Raw genomic sequence first — 24012 nt, 5'->3', positions numbered from 1 at the left:
TTCAAGAACATTGACATTAATAAATTCTGTTTAGAGCAGCATCAAGATACACGTGCCACAGAAGTAGAGTTCCATAACAGATCCTATATAATAGTACCTATTTACCGAGCACCTGCAGGAAATTATATTCTATTCATAAATCATCTAGCAGCTCTTTTGGGTTATTTAACAGGAAGAAACAAAGAAATTTTGATTGCTGGTGACTTTAATACAGATTTTCTAATTCAGTCTTCCAGTAAACATTTACTGCAGTTAGTAATGTTGTCTTTCAATCTAACTCACACTGCAAACTTTCCAACTAGGATCACTAAATCCTCAAGGACAGCCATTGATAACATTTTTATAGACAAATCAAAGGAACATAATCATATCATAAAACCTGTAATAAGTGGACTATCAGATCATGACATGCAGCTCCTTGTTTTATATGTAAATCTAAGCACATTATCAAGACTGCTAAATATGAGTATGAGAGGAGAGTAGTCAATCAAACAAAAATCGAGTGTTTTAGAAAACTGCTCAAAGATATGAACTGGAAAGATGTTTATAGTGCTCATGACATGAATGAAAAATATAACACATTCATGAACAATGTCAGTACCATGTTTGAAAACTGTTTTCCTCTAAAAGTTACTCAAATTAAACAGAAGTCTATAATAGAACCATGGATTACACACGGAATAAAGATTTCCTGTAAGATAGAAAGAAAAATGTATCTGTCGACCAAGAATAGCTCCAAGGCTGATGATTTAGCTAAATACAAGGAATACTGTAAAGTATTAAAAAAAGTAATTCAGACATCTAAACAAATGCACTACAAGAAGAAGATAGCAATGTCAGGGAACAAAATAAAAACAATATGGGATATAGTGGAAGAGGAGTCTGGTAGAACCAGAAAGGAACAGGAGCAAATAGCATTAAGGGTAGATGACACATTAGTAACCGATGGGCATAGTGTGGAAAATCTATTTAACAAGTACTTTATATCCGTTACTTGTAGAATGGGATTGTCAGGATCAATAAATAATGCCCTTGAATATCTGAAACTAGCCTTTACAAATACTTTCAGGTACATGAATATGTCACTCACTTCACCAAAAGAAATAAAATCCATAGTAAAATCTTTAAAAACAAAGCATTCTAGTGGTTACGATGAAATATCAACAAAGTTAATTAAGGCATGTTCTTGTGAGTTTAGTACAGGTCTAAGTTATTTGAGTAACCATTCAATTATAACTGGGACATTTCCTGACTGGCTAAAATATGCAGATGTTAAGCCTCTATTCAAGAAAGGGGATAAAGAGATACCATTAAACTACAGACCAATTTCACTTTTGCCAGCATTCTCAAAAATTGTAGAAAAAGCAATGTACAGGCAGCTTCTTAACCATCTGACCACAAATAACGTATTATTAAGAACACAGTTTGGATTTCTGAAGGGTTCTGATATCGAGAAGGCCATTTACACCTACAGTGAAAATGTACGTAATTCGTTAAATAACAAATTACAAGCAGCAGGTATTTTCTGTGATTTGTCAAAGGCATTTGATTTGTGAACCACAACAACCTTTTAAATAAATTAGAATTCTATGGTGTCATGGGCAGTGCTGCAAAATGGTTCAAGTCAAACCTCGCAAACAGGAAATAAAGGGTGTCAGTGTAAGGGGCTACTGAATTAAGTCATCAGTCACCATCAGAAAGGGAAGAAATTACATGTGGTGTCCCACAAGGATCCATCTTAGGGCCATTGCTTTTTCTTGTGTACATTAATAATATTTCATCAGTTACACTGCCAGAAGCAGAGTTCGTTTTGTTTGCAGATGACACAAATATTGCAATAAATAGTATCTCGAGTGTAGTTCTAGAAAGATATGCTAATGATATTTTCATAGATATTAATAAATGGTTTAAAGCCAGTTCACTCACATTAAACTTTGAAAAGACTCACTATATGCAATTCAGAACCTGTAAGAGCTTTCCACCCAGCATATGCATAAAGTATGACGAACAGCAGATAGAAGAGGTTGACAGTCTTAAATTCCTGGGATTACAACTTTATAATAAATTCAGTTGGGAGGAGCACACCACAGAAATGCAGAAACGCCTTAACAAATCTGTATTTGCAATTCGAGTGTTAGCAGACATAGGCGGCATAAAAATGATAAAGTTTGCATACTTTGCCTACTTTCATTCCATAATTTCATATGGTATAACATTTTGGGGTAACTCTTCAAGTCAAACAAAAGTTTTCAGAGTCCAAAAGCGTGTAAAACGTATTATTTGTGGAGTAAATTCACGGACGTCCTGTAGAAACCTCTTCAAAGAACTGGGTATACTAACTACTGCCTCTCAGTATATTTTTTCCTTAATGAAATTTGTCCTAAATAATATATTTCTTTTTCCAACAAACAGCTCAGTTCATACATGCAATGCCAGGAACAAAAATGATCTGCACAAGGACTTAAAAGCACTAGCTTAAAAGCACTAGCTTTAGTTCAAGAAGGGGTCCACTACTCAGGAACACTCATCTTCAATAATTTGCCAGCAAACATAAAAAATTTAGTTACAAATAAAGATCAGTTTAAAAGGAGCCTGAAAGACTTACTAGTGGCCAACTGCTTCTACTCCATTGACGATTTTTTTAATAGAAACAAATGATGTATTGTATATATTCATGCTATTAGTATTGTTATTTCAGCTTCAAAAAATGACATGTTCCACATCCACGAGGATCTCCTCAGCACGGATCTATCAAACGAAAAACTAATCCAATCTAATCTAGTTAAGATGCATCCGTTTATTAAACTGTTCAGCATGCATTTTCTCGTAGTGGTGGCAAATGTTGCATGCCTTAAGAACAGCAATATCTTGGTTGCAGATAACACACATTGGTCTGCGAAGCATTTCACGGCCAATGCAATGCTCACTACTAGGTTATCTCTTTTCTAGTGTCCACAGACATATGTCATACGCATTCGAAAGAGAGAAAAACAGTACACAATTCACAGCCATGGAGACGTGGCCGTATGTAAGGCGCTTCTGGTGGTATCTCTGTTATTCATCAACAAGTGAAGGCAGTAACCTTAGCGGTACCTTACAGTTACACAAGCGGAAGGAATCGCGCCCCATTTCAAAAAACGTTTTTCAAGAGCGCCTTAATTTGGAGAACCCTGATTTATTGCTATGTGGTTTGAATATTTGAAGACTCAGTTGAAAGTGTTTTTATAGATGTGTAGCATATTCGCTAACGAGTGGAAAACATTACTTATCGCAGTTTGTGTTATGCGGGAACATGACTGCTCTCATGGTATTTGTGACTGTATCATTGAGAAGCTTCAGTAACATTACTAAAGTGAACTGTGATACTTAGGTGTAAGCCCGTTTATCGACTGTACAGTGCCAGTACCTATAAACATTATTGCAGTACTCGATCGAAAAAAAATATGACCCAAGTGTTGAGGTGCACATCAACGTCATGTGACTTCCAGTGACAATGAAGACATTAAACCACCTAGAGTTGCGGATACACATTTAAAATGTGGTTGACATATGGGATTGTGATCGGGAAGGAAGGGTAAGATTTCATTAGGCAGTAACGCTGACCGGAAGCATCGAGTGCTCCAAGCACGTCAGCACATCTTGCGACCAGACGAAATGACCACTGACAGCGCCAGTGGCCCTGCATCACCACACAGCCTCTGTGAGAACTGCAGTGCCTCGCCCCGTCCGTCCCTTGCCAGATGTAGTATTCTTTTTTGTTCCGTCATCTCACGTGCGTAGGAGCCATAACTTCCCAACACAGCACAGAGAGTGTCGTTAAATATTAGCACTATGTACTGTACCTCACCGAAAATTGCTAATAACAGTTCAACAGATTTCTTCTGTTCAATTACGAGCCCATCCTATCGTCAGTATTTCACTGATGTAGCATCAACAGTTATAGTATCAATAGTAACTTCCATCGTTTAAGTTAGTAATAAATTCTACATTGTTTGAAATGTTTCACGGTCTACATATATCTCTACATACACGGAATCTTTTCACGAAATTTCAGTCACCAACTTCCTCCTCCAAATGCGAAAATATTTTGTTGGAACCCACCTACACAGGAAAAAAATAATCATTGGAATAAAACAAGAGACATCAGAGCTCGCACGGAAAGATTAAGTGTTTTTATTTGTTGCACGCTCTTCTGGAGTGAAGCGGTAGAGAAACAACTCGATTATGCTTAGGTGAACTCTCTGTCAGGCACTTAATTTCGAATTGCGTGAATGGATGTAGAATGCATTTTACTGCCGGAACTCTTAGAAGATGCAACAAATCTGCTAAAGAATTATGTACACTCCATAAAGCTTATCATAAATAATACTGGTGTGTATACGTGGAGTGTGCAGAAAATCGGATGGTAAGACACACATATCACCATACCAGGTATGGCAGAGTGTAAATCCATCATTCAGCCACCATCCTTCCCATCTGAAAGTTGAACGGTCGATATGGGTGATTAAATATCGCTCTTTTGTTTCGGCTGTGGGTAGCGTATACATCATGCCTGTGTAGTACACTTGCACGAAACTCGGCCCACTTTTGCTACCACCAATATTTAACTCTCTATTAGCTCTAATTTCTAGTTGCGGTCATTTTGCGAGATGTGTGTGGAAGGAAGACCAGTCAGATTTCTAACAGTGACCTTTGAGTGATAGGTAATGGCCCTCTGTAGCTGCTGCCTCTGGAGTTTGTTGCTGGGCATCTCCGTAACGATCACATGCCGCTCTGCCTTGGATCTACACATAGTCTTCAAGCCACTGTTAGGTGCATGGTGGAGCCTATACCTTAACAGTGCTAGATATCTTCTTTCCTATTCCACACTCACGCACTAATAGAAGAAAAGATGATTGTCCATATGTCTCTGTAGGTGGCCTAATTCTATTGTCTTATTCTCACGATCATTACGCCAGACACGACAGCCCCCTTTAGAAATCACGAATAATACACGGAGAACGCACTTGAAAACCAAAATAATTTCCCCAAAAATATCATGCTGACGTGAATATCAGCACTATGTCCATTGCATCTCGCTATCTACAGAGCTATTGCTATAGTCGTCAAGTGTATTTTCCCTGCTGTGTCTGTTGATTTTTGCTGTTTCGTTTTTGCATTTTTTACCTGGAATCGACCTGAACAAATACTACTCATCATTTCTGTCATGCGACACCTAGTGTTGAAAGAAAGCTCAGTTTGTTTCCCATTACGAGCAAAATGAGTTTTACAGCGGAATTTTATGTGGCTATTGCATAGGCCATTCTCCAAATTAGTCCTGTACGATATTCGTTTAATCGATACGTATTAACAGGTTCATTAAAACGCGGTATTTATATCCTCTGACACTGAACGGGACACAGCTCCTAAGATCTGCTTAATAGCTTGTTGGTCCACATTCTGCAGCAATGAAGTAGGCATTTTACATGACGCAAACTGTTGGTAGGTTACAGGAAATATGTGGAATCAGATGTTTACGAAATCCCTGTAAATTGCAGACGCAAATCTAACGTCCGACAGCGTGACAGATGTGTACAGATCACGGGAATTTTGAGGTTAAGGATCAGGACATGTAACGCCTTAGTTACTAAGTTTCAGTATCACACGCCTACCCAATTTCAACTACTTTTCAGTATCACCATGGAAGGACCAGTGTACATTTTAAAAGTATTAAGTATACTTTAAGCTTTAAGTTAGATATTAGTAAAGGGCTCTGACACATGGATGTAGGCAGTACCTGACACATTGAAAATATCGCAAATAACACTTGAAAAGCGGACTTGAAAATCGGAAGCGCCTCCTGTCGGACAGTTGCTGCGAGGAAATATCGTGCAATTTGCACAACATGATCCGGCGCCAAACCCATGAAGACTATTTACAACATATCCGCCGGGATAGCTTCACGAGTCCCACTTTTATGGATTTTTCTCTGTTTTCCGCATGTCCTCAAAATATAAGTGTTGGTCACTTCTAATCTTGATGATTTTAATAATTCTACTGTAAATGAGTCTTTACCGATTGCTTTGTTATTTTCCAGTATTTTGATGGCATCACGAATTTACAGCTCCGTTAGTGTGAAATATTCATCAAGATTTTCTGGTATTGCTCAAAATTTCAATTTAATTGCTGGAACTGGGCAGTTCGAGAGTCTGTCAAAAATTTTACTAATATTCACCGTTTTCCTTCTTATTTAATATAATTTGGCAATTTTCGTCTGTTGTTGTTGTGGTCTTCAGTCCAGAGACTGGTTTGATGCAGCTCTCCATGCTACTCTATCCTGTGCAAGCTTCTTCATCTCCCAGTACCTACTGTAACCTACATCCTTCTGAATCCGTTTAATGTATTCATCTCTTGGTCTTCCTCTGCGATTTTTATCCTCCAAGCTGCCCTCCAATACTAAATTGGTGATCCCTTGGTGCCTCAGAACATGCCCTACCAACCAATCCCTTCTTCTAGTCAATTTTCGTCTATGAAACAAATATTTGGTGCTTAATACCCTGTCAGTAGGTGTTTAAAAAGTTGATAAAAATTTCTAGCACTATTTTTCATAAAAATTTTCTCGTATTTCTATAAGTTGAGATTTTTTCAAAGGACATTTTCATTCACTGGATTGTAACTGATGTTTCATTCCTTTGCTGTCTTAACTGTTCTAGTCGTTCTTCTTATTTTGAACATCTCTAATTTCCCAATTTCTGAGTTCTTTACTCTCCTACTTCTTTGTGCTTCATGTTCACCCTGAATGTTTTCTTTGTCGCTTTAGTAATCTGTACCAGGTACAAAGATGTGTCTAGGATGACCTGGTGTGGGCGCTGATTCTCTACGAGGACGTATGTGGGTGCAGCAGTAGAGGCAGCTCGTGGATACGAGGAATCTTTATTACTGTTTATTGACATGCATCGTACTTAAAAAATGGGTCAAATGGCTCTACGCAGTATGGGAGTCAACATCTGAGGTCATCAGTCCCCTAGACTTAGAACTACTTAAACCTAACTATAACCTAAGGACATCACGCACATCCATACCCGAGGCAGGATTCGAACCTGCGACCGTAGCAGCAGCGCGGTTCCGGCCTTAAGCGCCTAGAACCGCTCGGCCACAAAGGCCGTCATCGTACTTCGAAGTTGCTACTGTTGATCCCTGATGAGCGTGCAAAATACCTTGACACAACGTCTCCCTGTGTACTGATCTTCCAGCGACGTCCTTGTCAGTGATAGCGAGTGAATATCTCTACTGTCTACGTGGGAATCTTCCGTTACCTAGCCCTAGCTGGACAACTGGTGTCCGTTGCTGTCGCAACAAATACAGCGAATGGCGTCTCTCTCTCCTGGGGCACAAGGTTGAGGTGTCTTCTGTTGAAACTCGACAGATCCAGGGATGGATGGAGCCCAACGCAGTGCCGTGAAGAAAGCAGAGTGTTGAAGCGCCCAGGCACCCAGGTGGTCAGGAAACGGGCATAAGCTCGAGACTCCGCAACAGTGGTAGCATCATCAGTACGGGCTGACCGTCACAAGCTTGACGTCGTACTATTCCTCTGCTGTCTGATGACGATTGGCTGGTCCTGGGGAATTTATTGAGCGCTATTCGCCGCTGGCTATGTGGAAGTGGCCATGTTTCTGTGTAATGTGGAAATGTCTCGGACAGCGCCAGTGACTGAGACCCTGCTGTTGATATATTATGGTAGTAGGTTGTACCGCAGAAGCGTCACTAAGGGTAGTCAACATCTCAAGCCGCGGGCTCGTCGTAGCTTGGCGATATGAAACGCCTCATTTGTGATGCATCGGCAGGTCAGGAGTCTGGCAGCGGAGGCAGTTGCTGTGGCCGTGCCGCACACCGTTACACTTGCTTCTCTCTAAGAAAATCCAGCCATCTAGATTCCTGAATGAGATTTTCACTCTGCAGCGGAGTGTACGCTGATACGAAACTTCCTGGCAGATTAAAACTGTGTGTCGGACCGAGACTCGAACTCGGAACATATGCGTTTCGCGGGCAAGTGCTCTACCAACTGATCTACCCAAGCATGACTCACGACCCGTCCTCACAGCTTCAATTCTGCCAGTACCTCGTCTCCTACCTTCCAAACTTCTCAGAAGCTCTTCTGAGAACCTTGCAGAACTAGCAAATGTCCCGAGTTCGAGTCTCGGTCCGGCGCACAGTTTTAATCTGTCAGGAAGTTTCATACCAGCGCACACTCCGCTGCAGAGTGAAAATCTCATTCTGGAAACGTCCCCCAGGCTGTGGCTAAGCCATGTCTCCGCAGTATCCTTGAAACGTCCCCTTTGTACAATTATACATGACTGTGCTTAAACTGACACACAATATTTTGTTAGCGCAACGCAATCTGACTTTCAAAATTCCCTACAAAAGAATGGCCCTGACTAACATTAAACTATACCTTTCACAAATCACTTACCTCACAAAAATCTTCGCTGCTCAAGCTACTGCAATACAGCGAGCGCCACTACTGCCAGCTAAATAAAAGATTCAAACTACTGAAGGCACTAACTACTGATAGGGATAGTTAGCAAATGAAAGATATTAATAGAGAACAAACAATGTATTTACCTTGATATCATCATATATAAATATAGCAGTTCATGACAAATTTCAAAACTCCGCCATCTCTCTCCCCACATCCACCACTGCTGGCGGCTCACCTCCAACTGCGCAACGCTACGCGCTGTTCACATCCAGCTGCCGCTGCCCAACACTACAATGGCGAGTATTACAACAATGCAAAGCAGCCACAGACTGCACACAGCACAGCCAGTGATTTTCATACAGAGGTGGCGTTACCAATAAAAAAACCTAAACAGCCTACTTACATAGCCCCCATGCTCCCCACAAAAAATTTTACAAATTGGATTGGGCAATGGCCAATACAGATTTGAAAAAAATTTTTCATAATTACAATAACAAAGAAATCAAATGCACACACTAATTGATACAATGTTGGTCAAAAGCTAAAATTTTCTCACAGTCCATAAAGATAGTCCTGATCATTCATCATAATAGGAATTACAGTTTCTCATTAGTAAAAGAGAATGCACACAGAAGTAGTAGATTTCCATGCAGTCATGAAGAAGTAGTGGTGTCCTTCCAACGGAAAGACAGTGCTGACTCGACATGCAGACAGGTAATAGGCCACAACAGAGCAAACCCACAGCACAGTCAGTCGAAATTTTGAAGTGTATTGGTAGGTAGGTCATCACAGAGCAGACCCACTGTAGTCCTGGTAGAGATTACGGTATTGGTGGGCCACCAGAGGTGCAGACCCACTGCAGTCCTTGTAGAAATAATGGTATTGATGGATCATCAAAGATGTAGACCCACTGTAGTCCTTGTAGAGATAATGGTATTGGTGGGCCACCAGAGGTGCAGACCCACTGTAGTCCTTGTAGAAATAATGGTATTGATGGATCATCAAAGATGTAGAGCCACTGTAGTCCTTGTAGAGATAGCCAGCAGCCATCTGTTGTGACTGTGTAGGTGCACAATCACCATTGAAGAGTCTTGCGGATAATATAGCAAGTCCATAACCACCACTTGTGCACTCACAAAAAATTTTTTTTTTAAATGTCCTTAGAACCAGCAATGCTGTTATCCAGTCCCTTGCTGAATTTTTAACACACGTGCAAACACTATCAGTCCCTACTTCTCACATATTGTCCATGTACTCTGACCAACAGAAACGTGTGCAGTGAAATGTAACTCACAAGTTACTTAATTTGATGAACTGGTGTCAAGTACAATTTTATAACATGAGAATACAATTACAAAGATACAGAAAACATCATTAAAAAAATAATAATACAGATAACATTTGTAGATAATTGGGGCTTTACAAAAGAATAGAAATAAACATATACATCAATGTTACAGGAATTATGACATGAGTACATACATAAAAGATCAGAATAACTTTCGAAACATCAACTTCACACATGAGCATTAACACAAAACAGAATAAATAATGTCTAAACATCTTTACAAAGTAAATAACACATTATTAATGCCAATTATATTTGAGGATAACAGTATTCCTCATCATAGTGAATGTAGCTTAATATTAAAAGAAGAAAAAATTCTATGAAACTACACAGAGACAGGAAGAAAACAACTACACAAGGGTACACAAACATATAGCGGAATAATAGAAGGAAAGGACAGGGTTTGTTTTACTGCTGTATTTTGCAAACAAAACTTTCTTTACTTCTCGTAGATCTCCCTTCGTTCTTCATTATTTTCAAAAGTCCTATCTATACCTGCTTTCTGTACTTTTCTCGTATAGCCTCTCAGTGCATTTCTTCAAATTCATCGCAACTCATTCTCTTATAGGCTACCCCCTCTTAAGCTAACTTAAATCTACTGAGCTCAGATGCTAAACTAAGGGACGAGGCAATGCAGCAGCACAAAACAATTAATACAAATAGCAATGACAAAAAAAATGGAAATTTGCAAAGCAAGCTACAGTAAATCTAAATTACCAAGCAATGCAACATTACAACTAATATGAGCCAATGTGCAGCAACAAGAAAAATAAATGAGTAGTAAAACTGGCTTAGCAGAGTAACACAAAGTCAAATTCAGTAACACTATGGCTGGCAAACAGCAGCTTATATCTAAACATGACATAGCTCAAGCAGGAAAAATAGTACATTAAAGATAACAATGCAGATAAGGGAAATGTATAATCACATCTTAATGTCTAAGTAATTAAAGTGGTGCACCAAAACAACTTATTGTAAAAGAAATATTACCATGTACTTGAAAAGAATATTATGTATGCAGTTACTGTTACTAGTCCCTTCTTATTGTTCTTTCCTTTCCAAGTGCTCCTTTTTTGAAGAATGTGGATCACAAAATTATTATTTAATAGATCTGTTGACAGAAAGTGTTCACATTAGCAAATGCATTTAATTTTATTTTATGAAACCAATGCTGCAACACAGCTGGAAAACAGATGTCAAATGAAATAAGCAATTACGCAAACCAAAGCATAAAAATATTGTTCATAGTCATGTGACATTTCATAAGTTAGTAGCTCTCAACTCTTGTAGAAAGATGCTTGTCGTAATCAGGTGTGCAATGTAAAAATATTTCTTGTCATTTTATTAGGCATTTCAGTAAATATCATAAATTACGAGCTCCACAGTATGCTTTCAACAAGGAAATGTCAGTAGCACGGACAATGGCCTCCCCTTTTTGTTTTCTACCTGTGCCTCTGAAAGGCTAATGGCTTTTTTTTTTTTTTCGGGTGGCTGTCGCCCAGGTGGGTGCCCGCGACGCATTACGTGCAGGTGGTCACTTAACTTTCTTACGGAAATATTTACGACAGCAGTTTCCGCTACCGTGACAGTCTCACATAAAAATATTTCACAGGTCAAGAATTAGTGTTGCAAATCTGTAGAAAGAAAATCCTATAAATATAAGTGTCCAAATAAAATATTCGTCAGCATTGTGATACAGTCACGCATTTACGCACATTTCATAACTCTTAAAGTACGATTCTTGGTTTCCAACATATTTCTTATTCCTCATATATGGTAGCATCATTTTATTGATCATAAACATATCTCAACAGCATAGTACACATCGTCGTCGTAATAATAACATCATAAAACCTCAGTCAAATCTCAAAAACGTCGTAGCTTTCTGCAATAATTTCAAAACCTAAAAAAAATTCTCTGCTCATTTCAATAGTGTCATCTACCTCAAACGTACTTTAAAATCATGCTCCCTTACCAAATACACCATTCAAAGTTCTCATTGCATCACAATGATTCCGAAAAAATATGAACAGTTTACAAAGTACAGACAAAATACAGTTTCATAAGTGTGAAGTTATCCAACTGTGTAATGACGTAAACATCTGTCACTGATATAGTAAAATAAATGTTTGTCTCTCTCAGTTACATGATCAGATAGCTGTGTAATTTGTGTGTTAGAGAAATATGGTACTGATGTGTAAAGTTGTATAAGCAAATACCATATTAGCTAGGGTTCCTTGTGCTTGCCAAACACATGATACACGAAGTAAGCGTGTACCCCCCTGAGGATTAATGTAATTATACCCTCAGGTGTTACAGATTACAGCAATGGAATGAAATGTATCACGGAAAACTTTCTTTGTAATTCAAAAATCTTTAAAAATAAATGTTTTAAGTACAAAATTAATCACTCAAATACGTGTACTGTAGCGCTAAATGTGCGTCTTGTTGCAACATAATCTGTGTGGAAGTGTCGTAGTTATCGTCCTCCGAAAGCTAATTTCTGCAGAAGTCAATGTACTTACCTCATAATACCCAAAAGTGAAATGCTTTGCGTATAAATGTCTTAGTTATTACGCTTATTGCCGTGATGAGGAAAGTACTGTGCTGTAACGTATTGTTGTGCTACGGAAAAGGCAATCTCATTATAGCTATACCACAAAAGTTACTACTAAAACATGTTTTTCTTTCCAGAAGAATTCAGAAAACTGCGCAGATATAAAACAGATACATCGCAAAAGCAACACTGTAAATTGTCACTTATTAGTAGCGTCGTGATAAAACCGTGTAGCTGTCACATAACCTAACCACTGTGTCCTCTGGTATCTCACAGAAAGTACTTTAAACTCAGAATGTATTTTCAAGTAAACCAAAATGTAGCATTAAAATCTCATTAGCAGTACTGGTAAATGTTCTAAGTATGTAAGCCTTGTAGTCGTTCCATAATCGTGCAACTAACAAGCAAGAATGTACACACACAATAACACTGTGATGTCTGTTCACTATAACAATGCATTCGTCATTTCTGTTTCAATAAGTTCTCTTGGTTCTTGACTGGATATTTAACTTCAAACATTGTTGCATGTTAACAGATTCTAAGTCTGACAAGCATACTAGTAATGTAAAGTGAAAAGTTTTATGGCAATGACAAAGTTAAAAAGCAGATTATCTTTCAATAAACGGTTTTACATGTGAAATGTGGTGTAAACCTTTACTCTTCTTAGTACGCAGAGTTTCAACTTCAACGCAATTATCATGTGGTATACGTCGGATTCTGTAAGGTCCATTGTGAACTAGAAAGAATTTGTGACTCAAGTGTTTCTTCTTATGTGACAATGAATGAGCTTTAATGAGAACTTTCTGACCAATATATAATTTCTTTGCATTTGCTTTACCGTGTAGTTCTCTCCTTTTGTCTGCTGCAGATTTTATATTTTTAAGAGCCAAATCAATTATGTCTTTGTGTCGAAGTTTACGTGTATTCGGGAAAGGTACAAGCTCTCTGATTCTGTTCGGTGGTTCTTCATTCTTCAGTACAAGAATAGGTGGTAAAGCAGTGGAATCATGAGGCATTTCATTCAGCACATTTTGAAATAATTGTAGATATCTGTCCCAATGCTGATGCTTTCTGTGACAATAAAGTCTGCAAAGCTTATTGATTTCTTTCATAATCCGTTCAGACGGGTTGCAATGTGGTGAGTACAATGAAATAAAAACAGGTTTGGTTTTATGATTCCGAAGCGTGCGTGACCAAACAGCAGATCTAAATTGCGGTCCGTTATCTGAAATGACTTTAGCAACGTGCCCAACTTCACGTAAGAAATTTTTAACAAAGGCGTTGGATACAGATCGTCCAGTGGCTTTACGTAACGGAGTGAAAGAAACAAATTTTGAAGTAAGTTCAACAGCGACTAGAACGTACGAAAACCCATTGGATGTTCTGACAAGCGGTCCCAAGAGATCAACAGCAGCAAATTCTTTTAATTTAGAAGGAATAATAGGAAACAACGGAGCACGATGTGAGACAGTAGATGGTTTCGTCTTTTGACAAAGTTTACAAATAGACAAGACTCTTCGAATTCTTTTTTCCATATTGTTAAAATAACAAGTCGTTCGAAGAATATGATACCATTTTCGTGGACCAAAATGTGCGTAGCTGAAATGAATGTACCAAATGAGCTTATTAACAAAATCGTCAGGAATGCAAAGTACCCATAGCTTGTCATCAACAGTGCAGCGTTTGAACAGTATGTTGTTTCTAACCAGATAATAATGTCGAATCTGTGTGTGTGTCTTTTCATGCCATTTGCTCTTGATGTCTTTCCAAATCGGATCTTTATCTTGTTCATGAGCAATGTCCTTTAAAGATGTGGTGATGAAGTTTTCAAAGGCGACTTTCTGAATGTAAAGAATACTGAAATTTTTCTCGAGGTTGCCTTCTGTGGTACTTTTCTCAAGCCCAGCCGGTGCGCGTGAGAGTGCGTCCGCAACAATGTTCTCCTTGCCGGGAATGTAGACTCTTGTGAAGTGGAATTCTTGCAGAAACAATGCCCAACGTTTTAACCTGTCATGATTTAATTTTGAAGACATAAGAAATTGTAATGCACGATGATCACTGTATACTTTTACATGCTTACCAGAAAGAAAGAAACGGAATTTGTTAAATGCCCAAACGATAGCTAAAGCTTCTAATTCAGTAACAGAGTAATTTTTTTCAGATTTTGTTAGCACTCGGCTAGCAAAAGCAATGGTTTTCTGAATGGTAGTGTCATTTTCTATGGCTTCTTGAAATAAATGGGCACCAAGACCGACTTTAGAAGAATCCGTGCTAAGGCAGAAATCTTGTGACAGATCTGGATGAGCTAGTATTGGCGCGTTAAGTAGCGATTCTTTCAAAGAATTGAATTCCAACTGTGCTTGTTCGTCCCAGTTCCATATAGTATTTTTTCCAGTGAGAGAACAAATTTTTGGTGTAACAAGAATTTGCATATTCAGAAAACGACGGTAAAAATTTACGAGACCTAGAAAACTGCGGACTTGTCTTTTTGTGGATGGAACTGGAATGGCTCTGATTGCTTCTAACTTTTCAGGATCCGGCTGAATGCCTTCAGAAGAAATAATATGTCCCAAAAACTTCACCTTTGTCCTACCGAATTCAGACTTTTCCAAGTTAACTGTAATTCCAGATTCTGCAAAAATACGTAACAAACTGTTGAGGATGCGATTATGTAGTTCCCATGAAGCTTCTGCTATTAGAATATCGTCCACATATAAGGTGATGTGACGTTTTAAGAACTCAGGTAATATGGAATTTAGCCCGCGAATGAATGCTGCTGAAGAAATGTTCAAACCAAAGGGAAGTTTCCGAAACTGATAACAAACGCCGAAACAAAGGAAAGCTGTGTATTTTCTACATTCTGGATGAAGTTCGATCTGATAAAAGCTGGATCTGAGATCAATGGAAGACAACACTTTTACACCATTAAAATTTTGAAGAAGTTCTTCCAACGTTTGCGGCCTGTCTGTTTCAGGAATAATGATCGTATTGATTTGTCTCGAATCTAAGACAAGCCTGATCGATCCATTTTTCTTCTCAACAACATGTAATGGATTGTTGTATGAGCTTACTGCAGGCTCAATAATGCCCTCGTCAAGCATAGATTGTATTTCTGTTCTAACACGGTCCCTATAATGTGCTGGAATTACATATGGTCTAACACAAAATTTAGTATGCTCACGAACACGAAATTGGTATTGAAATCCCTTGATGGTTCCTGTTTTATGAGTAAAAACTGTGGAATGTTCTTGTAAAATCACAATAAGGTCCTGCCTATCAGTGTCATTACAATTCTCAATTGTTTGAATTTTATTCTGAATTAACTCATTAATTTCAAATATGCCGTCGATATCATCCCTGTCAGTTCTTGCAGAGTGATTGTTAGTGTCTAGTTCCGTAGAAAATTCCGAACTGTTGTCCAACAGAAGGTAAAGCCGATTGATTTCTTCGTCATGGTTTGAGAGCCAATCTTCAAATTTCAAAGCTATTGACTTACCTTCCTTCTCTAAACTTATTTCAGCATCATGAAAGTTTAAGATTGCTTTGTATTCATTCAAAAAGTCTACTCCCAATATAATTTCCGTCGACAATAATGGAACAATAAGAAAGTTCGTAGAGAAGCTGTGGCTTTGACAAAAGAATTCTAAGTTGGTTTGTTGGCGTACATCTACACTTTTTCCAAAGATTGCACCTTGTAATTTAATCTTACGTAACGGAAGTGTGGGGCAATCGTTCGATTTGTTGCATTTGCTAAAGGCTGTTTCACTAATTACTGAGATGGGACTGCCAGAGTCAAGTACTGCCGTAAATTTTGCGTCATTTACAGTAATGTGAATAACAGGATATGCAATGTTGTTAAGTTTTACGTCGTGTTCCTGGAGTAAGATGTCCCTAATGTCTTCCATTTTTACGTAATTACTAGCTACGGCAGCTGCGTCATCAGTTTCATAAGTACGTTTTGTTGCTGCCAGCGGTGTGAGTCATTGCCTATTGTCTCTTTGTTGGCGCGCGTCGTTATTGGGATTTGGAGACCTAACTTCTACAAATTCACCGTGACGAGAGGGCCCTGCTCTGTTTGAATCCCGCCAGTTCTGATGCAATTCAGGTCTGTCGTTACGATCATATCGTCTGTCGTCATGTCGGTAGATTCCATAGTTTCTTTCTTGTCGGTCACATGGTGGAGAATTTCTCCCTGAATCGGAAGTGCGCGCTGGTCTGTTGCGTCTAAAGTTATTCTGTCTCCCTTGATAGTATTTATTTTGGTTCCCATATTGTCTGTTTCTCTTATCGTCTCTGTGATAGTCATTACCACGGAGAGGTGATCTTTCCCTGTAGTTATTACTACTCTGCCAACGGTTGTCATACGGGTGGTGTCTGTTTTGGTCACGATTTGTGTTGTGAGAATAGCCTTGTCATGTCAAGTTATTACTTCTTTCATCACGGAATTGCGACGGATGTGACCTGTAATTGTTGTGTTCCTGGTTTCGCGTTCCGCGATTGTCAGTGTCAATTTCTAATTCTTGTAAGAGTCCCTGAAATGCTTCAATGTCGTCTTTGCAACGTCCTGCCAAAATAATATGTTGTAGATGTTCAGGCAGTTTGATTAAGCAAATGCGGATGAGTTCTGAGGGGCTGTATGGGTTTGAAGGATACTGATTCTTATGCAACATATCTTCAAAATATTTCATAAGACTGGAAAATTCAGATTGTTCGAAACGTTTCATCATTATGATGCTATGTTTTACTCGGTCTTGTGTGGCTTGAGACCAATATGCTGAGAGGAAGGCATGGTAAAACTCTCCTTCACTGTGGCAATCGTGAATGACCGATCGCATTCTTACAGCTGGTTCATTCTCCAAGTAGCCACACATAAATTCTAATCTGTGTTCTAACGACCAGTTGGGAGGAAAACAATGCGAGAATTGATGGAGCCATGCTTGTGGATGAATGTCGTTGCCAGAATTCTTAAATGTTTTGAATTTACGTGTAGTAATGAACAGCTTATAGTCAAAATCATCATGTCGGCGAGTCGCATATCGGTCATTGTTAGGTCGTGTCGGCCGTTCCATCTCAAAATTCGGTGCACATTGCCAATTTCTTTCATACCTTCCGAAATGCCCTGTGTTATTATTTTGTGGCTGTTCCGCATTTCTGTGTCCCTCTTCCCGTATTGGGGCGCGAGTATCCTCTGAAATACGTAATTCTTGTACTACTTGTGCCAACTGATCTTGCACTTCCCGGATTTCTCTTTTGTACTGTGTATTGATTTGATTTTGATTTTGTTTGAATTTTCTAATTTCTACATACTCTTCAGTGTCAGTGAAGGCTACAGGTGTTGTGTTATTCAGATCATCATCTACCTTTGTAGATAAGTTAGTGAACTGATCTGAAAGTTCGGCTACTTTATCCGATAGTGAAATTATTTCCTCTGTATGTCTTTCTGAACCAAGTTTCAGAGTATCTACTGTGTCCTTTAAGTTTTCCTGACTTTTTGCAAGTTACGTAACCGAATCGGTAGATGCAACTGAGTCAATTTTAGCTTGCAGGGTGTCGTGATTTTCATGAACAATAGTTTGCAGTTCTTTTATGGTTGCTTCGTGATTCTGTAATGCATTTTCATGACGCGAAAAAATAGGTTGGAAATGCTCACACATTTGTGTTTTTATGTCATTACAGACTTTTTGACATTTCGATTCGATTTTATGTAACTCAGTAATTAAATCTTCACGTGTTTGTTCAAGCGTGGTGTGAAGATTTTGTTCCATTGCGTCTAACTGTTGCTGTGTTTGTCTCTGGTATTGTTCCATTGTGTCTAACTTTTGAAGATTTTGTTCCATTGTGTCTAACTTTTGAAGCTTTTGCTGTGTTTGTCTCTGATTTTGGTCCATTGTGTCTAACTTTTGAAGCTTTTGTCCCATTTCTTGCATTAATTGTAATAACAATGCACTGGTGTCTGAAACATGTTCGTCAGTGCTTTTCGGCAGTGAATTTGCACCGGCAACATTCACATTTTGACAAGCGGAAAATGTGTCTTGACTCATTTGAGAAAACGGTGAGGACGCAAAACCTGAATCTACAGTATTTGCAAAATTGTGTCCTGTCATTTCGGATTCCTGAGGCGAGCTGTTGCCGACCGATCGATCGATAATGCTTCCCTCTTCACTAATTGTTTCACTGTCCACGGCATTGTTTGCCGCCCGCTCCATTTCCCTATGCACAATTACCAAATTACTACTTTGAACATCAGTTAATTCATTACTCGGTGGCGCTAACACACTGCTTTCATTTTCACTGTCATTTCTCAGTTTACTTTGGAGCCTAGTACTACGTTTTTCACACGCCATTATTGTCACAGTATTTCACACGACAACACAGAAAAACACAATTTGAAGATCAAAAATAAGAGAACACATTAACATAGCACTGAAAATAATATCTAGTTAATTGCAGCTGCGAAATATTTGGTGCAAATCTACATGCATGCCACAACTGTTTTACTGTACAACAATGAAAGACTGCAACTACAAAGGAGATTTTCTCTACAATTACGCGCTAGCAATAAACAATAGCTACACTAATTACACAAACTACAAGAAAAAATCAGAAGATTCCAGTGAGGTATCCTCGGCTAAGGGTCGACATATGAAACGTCCCCTTTGTACAATTATACATGACTGTGCTTAAACTGACACACAATATTTTGTTAGCGCAACGCAATCTGACTTTCAAAATTCCCTACAAAAGAATGGCCCTGACTAACATTAAACTATACCTTTCACAAATCACTTACCTCACAAAAATCTTCGCTGCTCAAGCTACTGCAATACAGCGAGCGCCACTACTGCCAGCTAAATAAAAGATTCAAACTACTGAAGGCACTAACTACTGATAGGGATAGTTAGCAAATGAAAGATATTAATAGAGAACAAACAATGTATTTACCTTGATATCATCATATATAAATATAGCAGTTCATGACAAATTTCAAAACTCCGCCATCTCTCTCCCCACATCCACCACTGCTGGCGGCTCACCTCCAACTGCGCAACGCTACGCGCTGTTCACATCCAGCTGCCGCTGCCCAACACTACAATGGCGAGTATTACAACAATGCAAAGCAGCCACAGACTGCACACAGCACAGCCAGTGATTTTCATACAGAGGTGGCGTTACCAATAAAAAAACCTAAACAGCCTACTTACATCCTTTCTTTCAGGAGTGCTAGTTCTGCAAGGTTAGCAGGAGAACTTCTGTAAAGTTTGGAAGATAGGAGACGAGATACTGGCAGAAGTAAAGCTGTGAGCACCGGGCGTGAGTCGTGCTTCGGTAGCTCAGATGGTACAGCACTTGCCCGTGAAAGGCAAAGGTCCCGATTTCGAGTCTCGGTCGGGCACACAGTTTTAATCTGCCAGGAAGTTTCATATCAGCGCACACTCCGTTGTAGAGTGAAAATCTCATTCTGGAAACATCCCCTATGCTGTGGCTAAGCCATGTCTCCGCAATATACTTTCTTCCAGGAGTGCTAGTTCTGCAAGGTTCGCAGAAGAGCTTCTATGAAGTTTTGAAGGTAGGAGACGAGGTACTGGCAGAATTGAAGCTATGAGGACGGGTCGTGAGTCGTGCTTGGGTAGCTCAGCTGGTAGAGCACTTGCCGCGAAAGGTAAATGTCCCGACTTCGAGTCTCGGTCCGGCACACAGGTTTAATCTGTCAGGAATTTTGGTCTAGATTACTATTTGTAAGCTGTCTGCAACATAAGCAATGATTCATTTACAAATAAATACATATTTTATCCCTCTACGTTTCTCAAGTGTCCCTTATCTCTTTACACTATCTACACTTATATTACTGTTGCTTTGGTACTTGCACACACACTAAGTTTTCGCTTCGTGATTGGTTCTGTCCTTTGCCAGTCTATTCCACGTTTGTGCCAATAGCACTGAAACAGCCTGAAGTTACGCAGGATAGAATTTGGGCAACTGTGTGCAAAGGTCCCGAGTTCGAGTCTCGATCGGGCGCACAGTTTTAATCTGCCAGGAAGTTTCATGTCAGCGCACACTCCTCTGCAGAGTGAAAATCTCATTCTGGAAACGTCCCCCAGGCTGTAGCTAAGCCATGTCTCCGCAGTATCCTTTCTTTCAGGAGTGCTAGTTCTGCAAGGTTCGCAGGAGAACTTCTGCAAAGTTTGGAAGGTAGGAGACGAGATACTGGCAGAAGTAAAGCTGTGAGCACCGGGCGTGAGTCGTGCTTCGGTAGCTCAGATGGTAGAGCACTTCCCCGCGAAAGGCAAAGGTCCCGATTTCGAGTCTCGGTCGGGCACACAGTTTTAATCTGCCAGGAAGTTTCATATCAGCGCACACTCCGTTGTAGAGTGAATATCTCATTCTGGAATAAGGAAGGTAATCTCTTAATATGATCAGATGACTTGCCCTGTATGCAAATATTTTTTTATATGGTATCGAAGTTAAGCAAAGTCTATTTTCTGAATTTACACTTAGATGATATTTTTTGTTACTTAGCTTCGTTGATATCCAACAAGCATTCCACAGTTCTGCTTTTTCTAATTTAAGATTTTTAATTTTTAGTTTCCACCCAACATTATCAGTATTATAATACAATATCTTTTGAGAATATTTTCCGACATTACTTCCTAACTCGCTGGATACAATAAATTTAAACGTGTACAGGCCCAATCTAGGATCACTAACTCAGAAACTGGGACATCCATAATTATATTAATGGTACAGAAAGATGTATTTTGTGTACCCTAACTATGCTTATGAGCTACGTATGAAAGTAATCAACATTAAAAAAATATTGGTTAGGCATCTGTCACTTGTTTGTGATTCACAACGCTTCGTGTATCTCCTGTTGTTCTTGGGGCAAACAAGTCTTCCAATACACCAGTTGGATGTCGTCATCCGAACATTGTCCCCTCTTGGAAAAATTTCTGAGGATGTTAGTTACTTGAAAAGTAATGCAAAGTGAGCGGAAATTTATGAAGTTTTTTGAGAATCACGACAAACCTCCAGCTCTGATCCAATAATATTACATAATATCGAATTTGGAAAAAAATATCAGAAGAATGACATTTATAATTGAAACAGTAACCAGCCACAAGTACGGTTTGACAAGATTTATTTAAATGAAATCATGAGCAGATCCGGATTTCATTACAAATCAGTCTTCGGATTTGTTATACACGTTTCCTTGTTTTTCTCTCTGGTGCCTCGTTTTAGTCCTGTCATTGGTTTGCTGCACTAGGACGGACAGAAAGTTTTTTGTTCACTATTTGTTAATTGATGGTTGAAGGTCCAACATCTTTGTTACAATCTACGGAAACCAGTTCACAGATATTGGCTACTAATGGCATCGTGTATACGATTGCAATTTACTCCCTCAGCGTCAGTGCGGGCCTGAAGATGGTGCACTGAATCACCGAAACTGGTAGCTACATAATAAATAACATCGATAGGACGGCAGCAGGTATTCAATTTTATTATCTAAGTGAACGGCCGAAGTCCTTCAAACCTCCGCTCAGAAGGATGAACACATTAAAAAATTTTCTGTGTATCTTAGTGTAGGAAACCAATAACGGATACAAAACGAGGCCCAGAAAGAAAACAAAGAAACCTGTAGCAACCATCTGAAGGTTCGTTTGTACAAACTCTAAAACTGGCCATGATTTGATCCAAACAAACCTTGTGAAACTGTACTTTTAGCTGGTTGTTGTTTCAATTATAAACTTTGCAGCATTACAGCCACAGTTATTAACATGTAAGTTTTACTCAGAACAACGATCTGAATAATGTTTCTAAGCTTTGGTATTTCCATTAGCATCGCCATAGTTTCAGTTTAAGCTTATCTGCTGGGTATCCAGTGCTCACCTTACGTTCGTTGTGGATGAGCTGGACATATGCACCTCATGAAAAGTTTAGAAACTACATAGAAGTGAAAATATTGTTGTCAGTAGTCAACTTTTTATCCCATTGTCGTAGTTACTCCATTAACAGGCATATTTTACTTTCTAGCTCTGGAGCAATCGCTGGAATTGTGCTAGGAGTCATCTTGTGCGTAGTCCTGCCCGTCTGCATTGCTTGCTGCCGTCAGTGTGAGGATTCTGAATGAACAAGGTAGGTTTCAGCTAGAGGCATAGAGCAATATGAAGCAAAATGTATTCGAGATGTGAAACAATTAATTTTAATTCACCGTTCTTATACAGTCGAAGGTCAACAGCAAACACAAGATCAATATCTGAGCTATTGTTTTCGAAACAAAGCTGTTTGTTTCATTGACATACAGTGTTCACGTGGTTTTAGAGTGCTGTACCTGCCATCGGTCTAGTGGCAGTCGGCTCATAGCAGTGCTACGTCGCTGTATTCCTTAACCTTTTGACCTGCAATTGCATTATCTTACCACCTTGCGACCTTTAAACTAGAATATGCACGATTTCGAGCGCACGAAGTGAAACAATTAATTTGTTACGAACTTCATCCCGTACCTGAAGACGTTGCAGGAATTCACTTCCCCATCACAAGCAGTGTCGTGTGCATCAAACTGCAAACTGAAGAAGGTTGCGCTGATGTTGTGCGGAGTTTCACCTGGGGACTGCAATTCAATGACCCTGGTGGCCACGTCGGAGCTGTTTTAGTTGGTCACGCAATGTTCAGCCTCCATACCCTGCATGTATCCATACTTCGTTTGAGGTACCGCAAGACGGGGTCGTATCTGCCTCTCGACCTCAATCACATTGCGGAAAAATGGCAGACTTCGAGACCTACCACATCTTATATGGTGTGCATCAAGTCAATAAGCACACGCCTTCTTTATCTGATGATTGGCGACTTGCAGACGAGCGTGATGTACGGCTGTCAGCCGTGAAATTGTGCGGGATGCAGCCAGGAGGGCCACGTGTGGTTGGATGGTCTCTGCAAACGCCTGATTCAGAGGCTGGCAGGAGATGTCGCACCAGCCATGACATCTATAGTGCTCCCTGTCATCTATGTCACCGTTGCGAAATTGCCAGATGCACCGGCCCAGATTCTTTCCGACCTACTATAGTTGCTCGAAACTGAAGGGGAGTCGAGGCTTCAGATTTCTTCTGCATCACCTCTGGGGGAAACAACGTCCTCACGTCAGAAGCCGAGTAGTTAAGTTACAGTAGTGATGTACGTCGACTAGGGCGTCATAAAACCCCTGGTTGCCTTCCAGTTGGGTTGAGGCACCGTTGGATGGCGGCCGATCCCACTACGATACAGAACAACACCTTTTGAAGCAGACACTTTTCAGTGTCCAAATGATTAATGCTTACGCTCGCTGAGGACGGTGAGGCGAAGGGAATGCTCTGCCTTTTGTGCAGAGGCGGTTTTATCTCTTTTCATGGGGCTTCAAGCCGCATTTATGATGGGTGGTGATTTTAATTCCTCCCTCCACCCTAAGAACAGTTGCCACTGTTTCACCTTGCCCAGAGCTTGCCACGATTGTCGACCTTCTCCAACCTGTGGACACATGGGAAAACGTTCTTGGTGACTGTCCTGGTTGCACGCACTACACCGTACGGTCTTCCAGTCTCTTGAACGCTTTTATACCTCACTCTTGCTGGTGGAAGAAACCTAACTGGCTGAAATTTGGCCTGTCGCTATTTCCGACCA

The 24012-nt window shown here is 39.7% G+C and overlaps 1 long non-coding RNA gene across 1 annotated transcript in view; it reads left to right on the top strand.

Annotated features, from left to right (window-relative positions):
- Window positions 1-24012, top strand: part of LOC124616794 — a 195030-nt gene that overhangs the window by 59802 nt on the left and 111216 nt on the right. Inside the window, exon 3 of the long non-coding RNA XR_006979885.1 lies at window positions 22393-22494. This is a non-coding gene — a long non-coding RNA (uncharacterized LOC124616794). The remainder of the gene's footprint in view (window positions 1-22392; window positions 22495-24012) is intronic.

Source organism: Schistocerca americana, chromosome 5 (genome assembly GCF_021461395.2).
Source record: "Schistocerca americana isolate TAMUIC-IGC-003095 chromosome 5, iqSchAmer2.1, whole genome shotgun sequence".
Taxonomy (NCBI): domain Eukaryota; kingdom Metazoa; phylum Arthropoda; class Insecta; order Orthoptera; family Acrididae; genus Schistocerca; species Schistocerca americana.
Note: the sequence above shows the minus strand (reverse complement) of the source record. Positions and strands in the feature narration are given on the sequence as shown.